The following is a 10807-nucleotide window of genomic DNA, read 5'->3' as shown; positions in this document are numbered from 1 at the left end:
GCAGAATTCAATTTTGTGACAAGAATAAAACTATGGAAGGTTCACGAATATACAGTTAGACTGAGTCAAATTGCTGGTCCATTTAGTGCTGTGCTGCATACAGTGAGGAGCAGTAATTCTCAAAGGTCTCAGCTAGGGAAGCTTCACCTGGTGGCACTGGGTTGGAATTTCTGCACACCAATCATGTGCTCTATGACCTAGGAACTCTCCCGATTCTATATTGTGTCAGCTTGCTTATTTCCCAGCCTTTGTGCACTCGAATGAACCTGGCAACAGCACTCCAAAACAAAAATAGTGTTAGGTTCTTACGCTTTGAAAAAGTCAATGTGCAGGAATTTGAGAAGCAGTGGTGCTTGCATTGGGAGAGAGGTGAGCAGCCAGCTGACATCTATAAATAATTGTAATCCGCTTTTACACAGAAGTGTGTGGTTTGGGAAGGACAGCTTTGAACCACACGCCATGTTAACAATAAAAACAGCAGGTTGTCAGCCAGCCTCTTTAGATGGCTCTTGGCTTTCCTTTCTTCCAGATGGGTTCACAACCCTCCTCCTTTTAAATCGCCACATAAATTTATCTCTTCTGTATGCAACTCCCAAGTAAAACACAGACAATTCCCTTTGTTCTTCTAGTCGGCCTTATGTTCTCAGAGATCACTCTGATAAGACACCCACCAGATGAGATCTTGGAAGAAGATCAAGGCAATCACTTTGTCATTTCAACAGCACCCTTGTTGCTCCTAAAAGAACCTTTTCCACTAAAGAGACTCTCACATGCCCAGCCAATGCAGCATCCTCCGTATCTTGTGGGACCACAAATCCCAACAGACCCAGTCAGTATGGCCAATACACAGGGATGATGGGATGGCAGGGGAAGCACTGTGTTGTCTATCCCTGGCTGAATGGGTCAGTGGCCATCCCAAGAAGCAGAGGTGTTGCTAGGTTCTTAAGACACTTAATGCATAGGCTTATGTCTCAAATTTGCAGGTGCCAATTTATGTCTGTGAGGAAACTGAGGTGGTGGGTGGGCTCCCACTGACACACTGCATTTTGCAGCATGCCCAGCATATGTGTAATAGAAAGCTTTTGAAAGTATTTTTAAAGCAAGGAAGGGGAAAGAGATCTGGGATCAAGGTCCTTGGGCTGCTCCTTAATAACATCCATGGACAGGGGCATCATAGGGGGGCAGGAGACTGAGGGCTCCCCCAAAATTTTCAGTTGCGGGGGCAAGCTGTTGCCCTTGCCCCTGGAGGAAGGGTTTGCAGTGGGTGTAGCATTCTGTTCAATATTAGATGCAGAAAGTCTATTATGTGAAATAAGATGTTGTCCATTTATGCTTTGCCTTTCGCACTGGACCACTAATAAACATTACCACTAGTTATTCTGGCACAGATTAGAAGCAGATATGCAGGCATATCTTGATGCACTTCTGGATGAAAAGAATCCATTGCAGAGCCTGAATCGGGTGCAGCTTTCCCCACCATTTTATAATACATATGTACCTCCATTGTCTGCCTCAAACCACTAGTCTGGTGCACGGATATAACGAGATTGGTGTCGAGTTTGTAAAGAACATTGGAGCTGTACAGATGAGGAATGATGAGGAATGATAAGGGATGCTTCATTCTGAAAATGGCCTGCTTAATCCATCCCCTCTTTAAATCATTCTGTGAAAGGAGAAAGTAAAGTGAAAATGAACCCCTAAAAATGTCTAATATTTAACTGAGACAGAATTCTGAAATGCACTCCATCTACATCTCAGTACATAGGGCGGGGAGTCCCACTTCTGTTGTACAGCTTGGACCGCTAAAGACAGAAGAGAGAATGTTTTTCACGATCATATCTCCATCCTAGACAGCAGCTCACATGCTATATATTACAAACTAGTAATGTATCCCTTAGCCTTTTCAATTAAAACAGCAAAAGTGTGCCTATTACTCTTTTAACACTGCTCTCTGAAGTCACACATGATGAGTTTAAATCAGCTTTTAGACTGAAATATTATAAGGAGCCAAATGGTCTAGAGATTCTGCCCCCATCTGCCATGGCCATCTTCTCAAAAAACCTCACCAGAAAAGTGATATACTTTTAAAATTAAAAGTAAACTCCTCAAACCCAGCAGGGTCTCTGCTTAGCAAGCAACCAAACAGAAACTGCTAAACTGAGCATTTATTCTGAGGTTTGCGGGGGGGGGGGGCATAGCTGGGTACATGGACGCAACACCAAAATCCACCACACTGCTACTTGCCTTCTGTTGGATTTCATATTTGCGGCAGCACCCCAGAAGCTTTGTGCCTGGTCATCCTCCCCTAGATCAGCCTTTGCTATGCATTGAATTGTTATGTTGCAAGTGTTGGGTCCCTAAACAGTTCGTTATAGGGGGAGGACTTCCGGGTTGGCGCCATCGCCGAATGGCGGACTCCCTCCGAGCTCCGGAGGGAGTCTGCTCGGCTGGCACCGTTTGGGCCCCCCCCCCGACCACGCGAAGGAGCCTTTTTAAAGGCTGCGGAGCGGGTGACGGGGGGGTGCTGTGAGTCCTCCGCTTCCCCTGCCGAGCGAAGCCGCATGCCATTTGGTGGAGAGCGCTGACTTCTTCCATTGAAAATCTGGACTTAAAAGAACAACCCGTGAGTAATTGGAACTTGGATTAAAAAGGGGAATAAATTTTTTCTTAAATTCGGAGCGAGCGGGGGAGGTATAAAAAGGAAGTCAACCTCCCCCCTGTTGTAGAGGAGCTAAAGCAAAGGACCTGACAACTAAGATCGAGCGCAACCTTTTCTTTTGATAAAGATATTAATTTCGCGATGGGAAATTATAAGCTGGGCTGGAGGAGAAGAGTGGAATGTGAATTAAAATACAACCCCCCCCCCCCGGAAGCCCCGGGAGCGATCCGTGAGAGCGCCTGGAGAGGAGAAATAGAAGTTTTGACAGCTGTCAAAGGAGCTGCCAAAACTGAAGAACAAAAAGAGAACTTTGTTACGAGGACTTTGCTGGTTACATTTGTTATAAATTGGATATAAACTGTTTAAAACAAGGAATAATAAGTTACTTTGACTGGTGGGTGAGATCGGGAATGAAACTGAGTTACTATAATCCCTCTAGAGGAGCTGTGGGTTATTACAAGTATCGCTGGCATGGAATTTGAATCGGAGATTTTATCTCCTGGGAAACTGCAGAAATGGAACACTATTTTGTCTACAGAGGTCTACACACTAAAGGAGACAATAGATTTATCTATTGAAGAATGGAAGGGACTTGACGTAATGTTTTGTTCCTGAATTACAAAGCCTCTGTAGAGGAATTACAAGCTTTTTGGAATTAGAACATTTGTGCAGGAGAGCAGGGGGGAAAAAGAAAAAAGAAAAAAGAGGAGAAGAGAGAACATCAAGAACAACAAGAAAAACAAGAACTGGACAGAGTTGGAAGATAGACCCTTTCTAAGATTGGACATTTGAAATTAAAGATGATTAAAAGACGGTAAAGATTACTAAAAAGACGGCAAAGCGGACTGGTGAAGGATTATGGCTTAGATTATGGTTCAGATGTGGGAGCTCCAGGAGACAGTGGATTTGATGGACATTGGGAACGCAACCGGGAAAGGGGGGAGGGAAATTTGGAATCCAAAGGGTGTTAAATTATATTTTATTCTTTCTTTAATTCTTTTATGTTAATCTGTGTCTTATATTAAAGAGGGGAACTCGTGGAAGGGAACAGGTCGATTTTAGGGGATGGGAAAATATTTTTTAAATTGGGTTAATGATAATAATTTTAAAATTTGGGGTAAGAATTTGTTGAATCTATTTGAAAGAATTGGAATACAACAGGGGGTGGGGAGGGGGAAGTCCTGGAAAGATGATATTGAAAATAAGGCCTTAAATTTGGATGTTTTTCTTTTTTTTTGTTATATTTGAAAATCTTTAATAAATATTATTAAAAAAAAAAAAAACAGTTCGTTATAGGGGATGGGCAGAACTGGCCACTGGATCCTAAGTTGCTCCATTCCCCTGAGAGGAGGTTGATCTGGGCTAGAGTTTGCATTGCTAATTCCCCACCTTGCTTTCAATTATTATTATTATTTGTATTTATATACTGTTTCGTGCCAAAAATAGGCTTCTAAGCCAAATGCAAGTATATAAACTAATTTCACAAACATTAAAATCTAAACATCTTTGATTAAAACATGCAAATAAAAAATGTAGAGATCTTCTGGGCTGTAGCAGCTCCTCACAAATGTGATGTATAGCTCTGTTGGTAGCGCATGAGACTCTTAATCTCAGGATAGTGAGTTCCAACCTCATACTGGGTGAAAGTTTCCTGCATTGCAGAGGGTTGGACTAGATAAGCCTTGTGGTCCCTTCCAACTCTACAATTCTCTGATTCTACACCTTTCATCCTGTCCAGCACATAATATATGATGTGCCAGAAGGGATAGGGCTTGGCTGCACTCTCTCTTCATCAAATATCCTTTCCAGCATTACAGTGGCAGCTTTGCATAGTTAATAAACCAAGAGAAAGAGAAATCACGAGGAAACATAAGCACAGATTTAAGATCTGCCTGGGTGAAGAGAGCTGCTGTCATTTCTTCTATTTCCTGATCATGACTGCTTTAGGCAGGATTGGCAATTTCATCAATGACAGTCTAACTAATTTGTTAGTTCTCTGATCTTGATCCTTCTTGAAGTGTGGACAGCAGTGGAAATGGATTTTGTCACTGCACTGGGTTTGAAGACAGAATGGGACCAACATGTCTTTTTCCTTTATTTTCTGCATCTATTGGGAGCAAAGGATTGGGACAGCAACTAGGCTCAACATGCATCAGCAGTCAGCATGGCCAGGCATGAAGTGGTCCATGGGCTGGCATGGGCCTCCTCCAATCAATAATACCTGTCTCTTGTATGTGAAAAGTGTCATTGTGGCTACATAAAGATAGCTAAAGGGCAACTACTCATAGATTTGAGACTACAAGCAGTATGAATGGTAAAATTATTCCATACAATAGGATGGTGGGGAGAATTACAAAAAAAAAAGCCCATTAAGAATACATCTTTTCATTGTTAAAAAAAAATGCAAACAACCAGTACCATTGCCAATTCTGCAAAAGTTGCTTATGAATCTTACGGTAATACCTTAAGAGTACAAAGTTTGCAACTGATTCAGGTACATGCAACTTTGTATCCATTAAGAGGAAGGAATTATAACCAGAAAGATAAGTATTATTCCTGTGCAGCTTTTAGCAATTTATCACACACACAATACAATGATGAAAGAAACCATCAGAAACTGATCTGCAATGCAAAACTTATGTTTTAAATACCAGATTTTTACATTCTGAAAAGAGTTGCACATTCTAACCAACAGATGAACTAATCCGTGGCTTTCTTTGAGAGGCATCCCTGGAAAACATGTCTAAAGGGTGGTATTTATATCACAGGCTATCCCATTTGCAGAGAAGAAAAGGATTACCTTTGAAGTGTAAAGATCAAAAGCTATTTTTGCAGGTAATAAGATCTCTCTCAGATGGATTTCAGTAATAGAAACTGGCTCATCTAGAGCAAAGTAATAAAAATGTAAGCAAAGTGTAATAAAAGAAAAATGGAAAGTAACTCACTCACCCTGAAATGCACCACACAGCATTCCACAAAACAATGTTTACCAGAACTAATGTGGTACTTAACACATAATGGACATTCTGTAATATACTGGTTTTCTGAGGTTTGAAACAATTTGGTTGTGGTAACACTATCATAAACAAACTATTTCAAGTAAATGGTGATAGCAGTCAGAGTGAAGGATGAATGAGTGGACCTTTACCCAATGAATGCATTCAGACGAAACACTAAACCACAAGCCTCACCTTCTCTGGCACAGTTGTGAGGACGAACCACATGTCATTACATTGTCCAGACCCTTCAAACTGTGGTTAAACTTAACTATGCTTTGCTTGAAATCACAACTTTGAACCATAGTTGAAGAAGCTGACTTATTTTCACGGACTGTAGTTCCGATTAGCCACAGTTTAGGGTTTGAACGTAATGCTAAACTACAGCTAATCAGTATCAGAAGCAAAAGCTTCTGATCGCCTCAGCTTGGCTGGAGAAGAGAGGAAACAGGAGAGGTAATGCCTGAGGCTCACTGTTGCTTGTTCTAATTCTCACTATGCTATGCTAAGCTATGGCTTAGTACAAGGGTCACCAACCTGAGGCCCATGGGTCCCAGGGTGTCTGCCAGTACATAATATGACAGCCATGAAAGGACTTAGCAAATAACTGCTCAGAAAACCACAGTGCACGAAATTAGGGATGAGCATGTCTACACCATTTTGTATTACTTTCTCTTTTTCTGCTCTGTTATATGTGGCAGCCATTTTGTATTATGCCACACCCCTGCAGCTGCCATTTTGTGACCTGCATTGATACTTCCTCAGAATTCCAAATGTGCTCACCACCCAAAAAGATTTGTGATTCCTTTTTTAGTGTCTTATCCAAAGGTAGCTAAGATCCCTTTTTCAATACAAAGGTCACTTTATATTTTTCAAAATAAACATGCACAGAGTTAAATATGAGCCCACAATGTGAACAGTGAATTTCTCCAACAGAAGAAGAAAAAACACTTTAGGAACTATCAGGAAAGCCAATGAGTTATTTATGGAGAGCTCCCAGCATGCTGTGTTTCTTCTGCAGGGCTGAATTGGTCTTCTTGTGTCTTAACCATTCCTGTTCAAACTGTGTTTATTGCTGACTGGTTTCTTGAACTGCTGCCTACTTAAATGTTGCTTATCTGTCTGGCCCTTTCTTCCAGGAACACAGCAGTAAACAAACCAACAAAAGGTTATTTGGGTCACAGTTGTTGTAACCCTCCTGCATTTAAGGAGCACCTTTGAGCTAGCCTTCCAGAGTCTTGAAAAGCCTTGCAAAAAGAAAGACTTCAAAACAAATCAGTTTTTTAATAAGGTAGTCATGGGTGATTTGACTCGTGGAAAATGACGGCAAACAACATGTGGCCTTCCAGCAGCTGAATGGGAAGGCAGATGTGCCTCAACAATGGCTGAGTCAAGCTGTTGTTCTGTGAGAGAAATACATTGACATCTACTGGGGGTGGGGGACAGAAGGAGCCAGTTCCCCTCACCCCAATGAACTATATTCTCTGGATTCCCAACTTTATTTATAAAAAAAAAAACCTCTAGCACTTGTAAAACCCAATATAGGAGGCAAAATGTACAAGTACTATTATATTCGTTGGTTTGTAAGAAACGAGCCTCTTCCCATCTTTCAGTACTTCTAGTCTATGAATTAAGTCATATTAATTATTAGCATTCAGGAAAGTAGATCTAGACTGGACTCTGACTGCTAATTTTTAATTTTTCCTCTGTTCACTGTTGAGTTTCATTCATGGTATATAGTTGCATTTGTTGGACTATGCACACACTCTCACCTTTTCTGCACCCCCGGTGCACCCCCAATGTTGATTTGGAGAGCAGTAGAGACACAATGTTAGTCACAATCCATATTTATCTAGTCATTTCTTGTGAAACATTGCATTTTGCTGCATTTTCCCACAAACCAGCTCCAATATGAATTGGGTTGGGGGAGAATGACCTTGCTGCGTTTTAAGCTGGCGACATGTACACAACCTTGATCGAAACCAAATTAAAATGTATCAGTCTGGAGAATTAGTTCAGTGAGGTGTTTTGAAATCTCCACTTTCAGATAGCCCCAGGCCTAACCATCAGTAGTGCAACTTTGAGAGTAATATTAGGGGGAAATGAATGTTCAAGGCCTTAAGCCACAAATACTCTTCTGTGCCATTTATCAAGGATGCTAGCTTTAAAGCTTCCCTCGCAGCTTCCACTTTGCACTTTTTGTTAAGAGACCAAGTGAAAAGTGGAGCTGTGATGAGCCATTTGCTTCTCACAGCTGGGCTGGCAAGGGTGATCTATAGAATGCAAGGGGTAAACCTATAACTGATTTATGTAATATCACACCTGTGATGAGATCCATGGTGGTACCATTTCTCACACAGACCCCAACCAACCATTTTAAACTACTCTTATTTATTACGGTAGTAACAGGTTCATTCCACTGTAAATCTTCCAGAGAATTATAAAGTGATCCAATAATATAAGCCCAGAAGGTATTGCAGCAGCGGCAACTAGCACACAAAAAACACCCAAACCCTTGGTTCATCCAGCTCTATGATGGGTAACGGGACCTCTGTTACAAACTTTGTCTAGGCAACCAGTTAGAAAAAAATAAACACACACACATGTATGCAAAACAAACTGAAATACTGTACTGTAAACCTTGGTGTCCTGTAGAGGAGGGAGGGAGAGCGAGAGGGAGAGGGAGAGGGAGAGGGGGGGAGAGACTTCCCTGTGTTTTGACTCTGATCTAACTTCTCTTTTTGTATTTCTCCTGTGAGTGGTCATGAGGCTGCTCAATTTGGTTTCATCTGGAACAGAATAATAATTAAATTTTGCATAATTGTTCCTGAGATCTAGAAGCAGTTTTTCTCTTTGTTTGGATGCCTATTTTGAATGAAGATGATGCAAAACTGCACTGATTTTAACAAAATTTGGAAGGAAACTAACAAATTACATTATCCATTTATAAATCTGTTTTTATTGGTTACTTGGAATTCCAAAGTAACTCCAGGTACAAGGCTGCGTGTAATATAGGATTTCATACCTGCCCTTCACCATAAAAGTCCCAGGCTGGATGACAACAATCCAATGAAACCGTTACAATTAGCAGAACTCTTGAGCTTGCTGGAAGCTACCGCTGCTAGTTCTCATTGTTTCTCCAGTGGTGGCAGCAGGAACGGGGCACTTGTGGGAAATGCCACCCCATGGGATTCTGCCACCCGAGGCAGCTGCCTCAGTATGCCTCATGGGCGGACCGGCTCTGTACATGGGTTCCCCCCCCCTCCTCCCAAATAGTTGCAAAAGACAGTAGTTTAACGCAGCTGGCTGAGGACTTTGCCTACAGTCCTCGAGTTCCTGCCTGCCTCTTCTGCTCTTGGGTCACACAGCAGTGACAAGGTGGGGTCCAAGGTTCAGCTTAGAGTTCAGGCAACCTTTGTGGAGTCATCTCATGCTGCCATTGGCACGTTCAGGTCCTAAGGCTCTTCAGGAACAGAGATTTCTTCAGGATAGCCAGCAATGTGGGGAGTCTACTAGGAGGATCCTACTCTCCCTGTGCCTCCTCATCCAATTATCTTTGGTTCCGGGTCTTGGCACTTCTGTCAAATGTGGGGTTCCCCTATAGTCTCCTCTTCAGGAACCAATTGTCATTAGCAAGGCACTCACAAGTATTAATCCAGTCCATAGCCTCTACTTACTTACTTACTTTCTCTTTCTTTCTTTCTTTCTTTCTTTCTTTCTTTATATTTTCATTGCAAAGTAAATACATCAATACCAAACCATACATAAAGAATAATATAAAGAAAGAAAAAATAGAGAAGAAAATGCAAAGAAGTCAGTAAAAGAATAGAGAAGTATTTCAATACAATATTTCAATACAATAAACACTATTTTACAAAATAATAGTAATAATAGACCCATTACTGTCACACTTCCATTCACCTTTCATATTTTATCTGTATTTCAGTATTATTTTCATCTTAATATATAGATATGTATATATAGTGGTACCTTGGATTACAAACGCTTTGGGTTACGTGTTTTCAGGTTGCGGACAGCAGGAAACCTGGAAGTACCAGAAAGGGTTACGAGTGGATTTCACTGCTCGTGCATGCACAGAAGTGCTAAATCACGCTTTGCGCATGCACAGAAGTGCCAAATCGCATCACGCGCGTGCGCAGACACAACACTGCAGGTTGCAGATGTGCCTCCATCAAGGATTACGTCCGCAACCCGAGGTTCCACTGTATGTATATTTCCCCTTTTCCATTCACGAGGTCATTCTAGACAGCCAAATTTTTACATTAGAACCTTGTCTTTCTAAATAATCATTCAAGGCACTTCCATTCCTTCTTGACTGTATTCATTGGCCTTAGTCATATTATATCTGTCAATTTGACCAGTTCCAAATATTCACATAATTTACATAACCATTCCTCTTTGGTCGGTACCTGGTTACCCTTCCAGTATTTAGCCACCAGGATTCTCGCCGCTGATGTCGCATATAGAAAGAATTTCGTATTTTCTCTTGGAATATCACTATTCAATATTCCCAAAAGATATGTTTCTGGTCTTTTGCTATGTGAAGTTCTTAGCAACTTTTTTATTTCATCATGGATCATGTCCCAGAACCTTCTGATCTCTGGACATGTCCACCACATATGGCAGAAGGTTCCAATCAGCTTTGTGCATCTCCAACACTTATTACTAAGCGACTTGTTCATTTTAGCCAATCTCTCCGGTGTTAACTACACCTATGGTGCATTTTCAGATAGTTTTATCTTATTTAAATAACATGCTGTACAATTTTTAATTTTTGACCACAGTTTTTCCACTCTTTGTATTCAATTACATAACCTAAATCCTGCTCCCATCTTATTATGGCTTTCCCTTTTCCTCTTTTTCTATTTGAGCATTCTGTAACAGCTTATACATTTTGGAGAGAGTCTTTCAGTTGTTCTGTAAAACCTCTTTCTCTAAGGTCGATGCTTTATTATCAAACCCTTTTAACGTCTTATCTTTTTCAAAGGTCACCCTAAGCTGGTAGTATTCTAGCCAACTTACCCCTAGTTGTTTGAGTTCTTCAAACCTTTTCAGTGAAAAGGCATAGCCTCTACTTTCATAAATGCAAAAGCACTGAGTGTCTCCATATCATTTAATCATGGACCCATTT

The 10807-nt window shown here is 41.1% G+C and overlaps 1 long non-coding RNA gene across 1 annotated transcript; it reads left to right on the top strand.

Annotated features, from left to right (window-relative positions):
• The first annotated feature begins 252 nt into the window (after positions 1-252).
• Positions 253-7310, top strand: LOC307226586. The gene is made up of 3 exons (XR_013843510.1): positions 253-369; positions 5355-5494; positions 6795-7310. It is a non-coding gene; the product is annotated as an uncharacterized lncRNA (long non-coding RNA).
• Positions 7311-10807: the final 3497 nt, after the last annotated feature.

This window comes from Podarcis cretensis (assembly GCF_951804945.1).
Source record: "Podarcis cretensis genome assembly, chromosome: 1".
Classification (NCBI taxonomy): Eukaryota; Metazoa; Chordata; class Lepidosauria; order Squamata; family Lacertidae; genus Podarcis; species Podarcis cretensis.
Note: the sequence above shows the minus strand (reverse complement) of the source record. Positions and strands in the feature narration are given on the sequence as shown.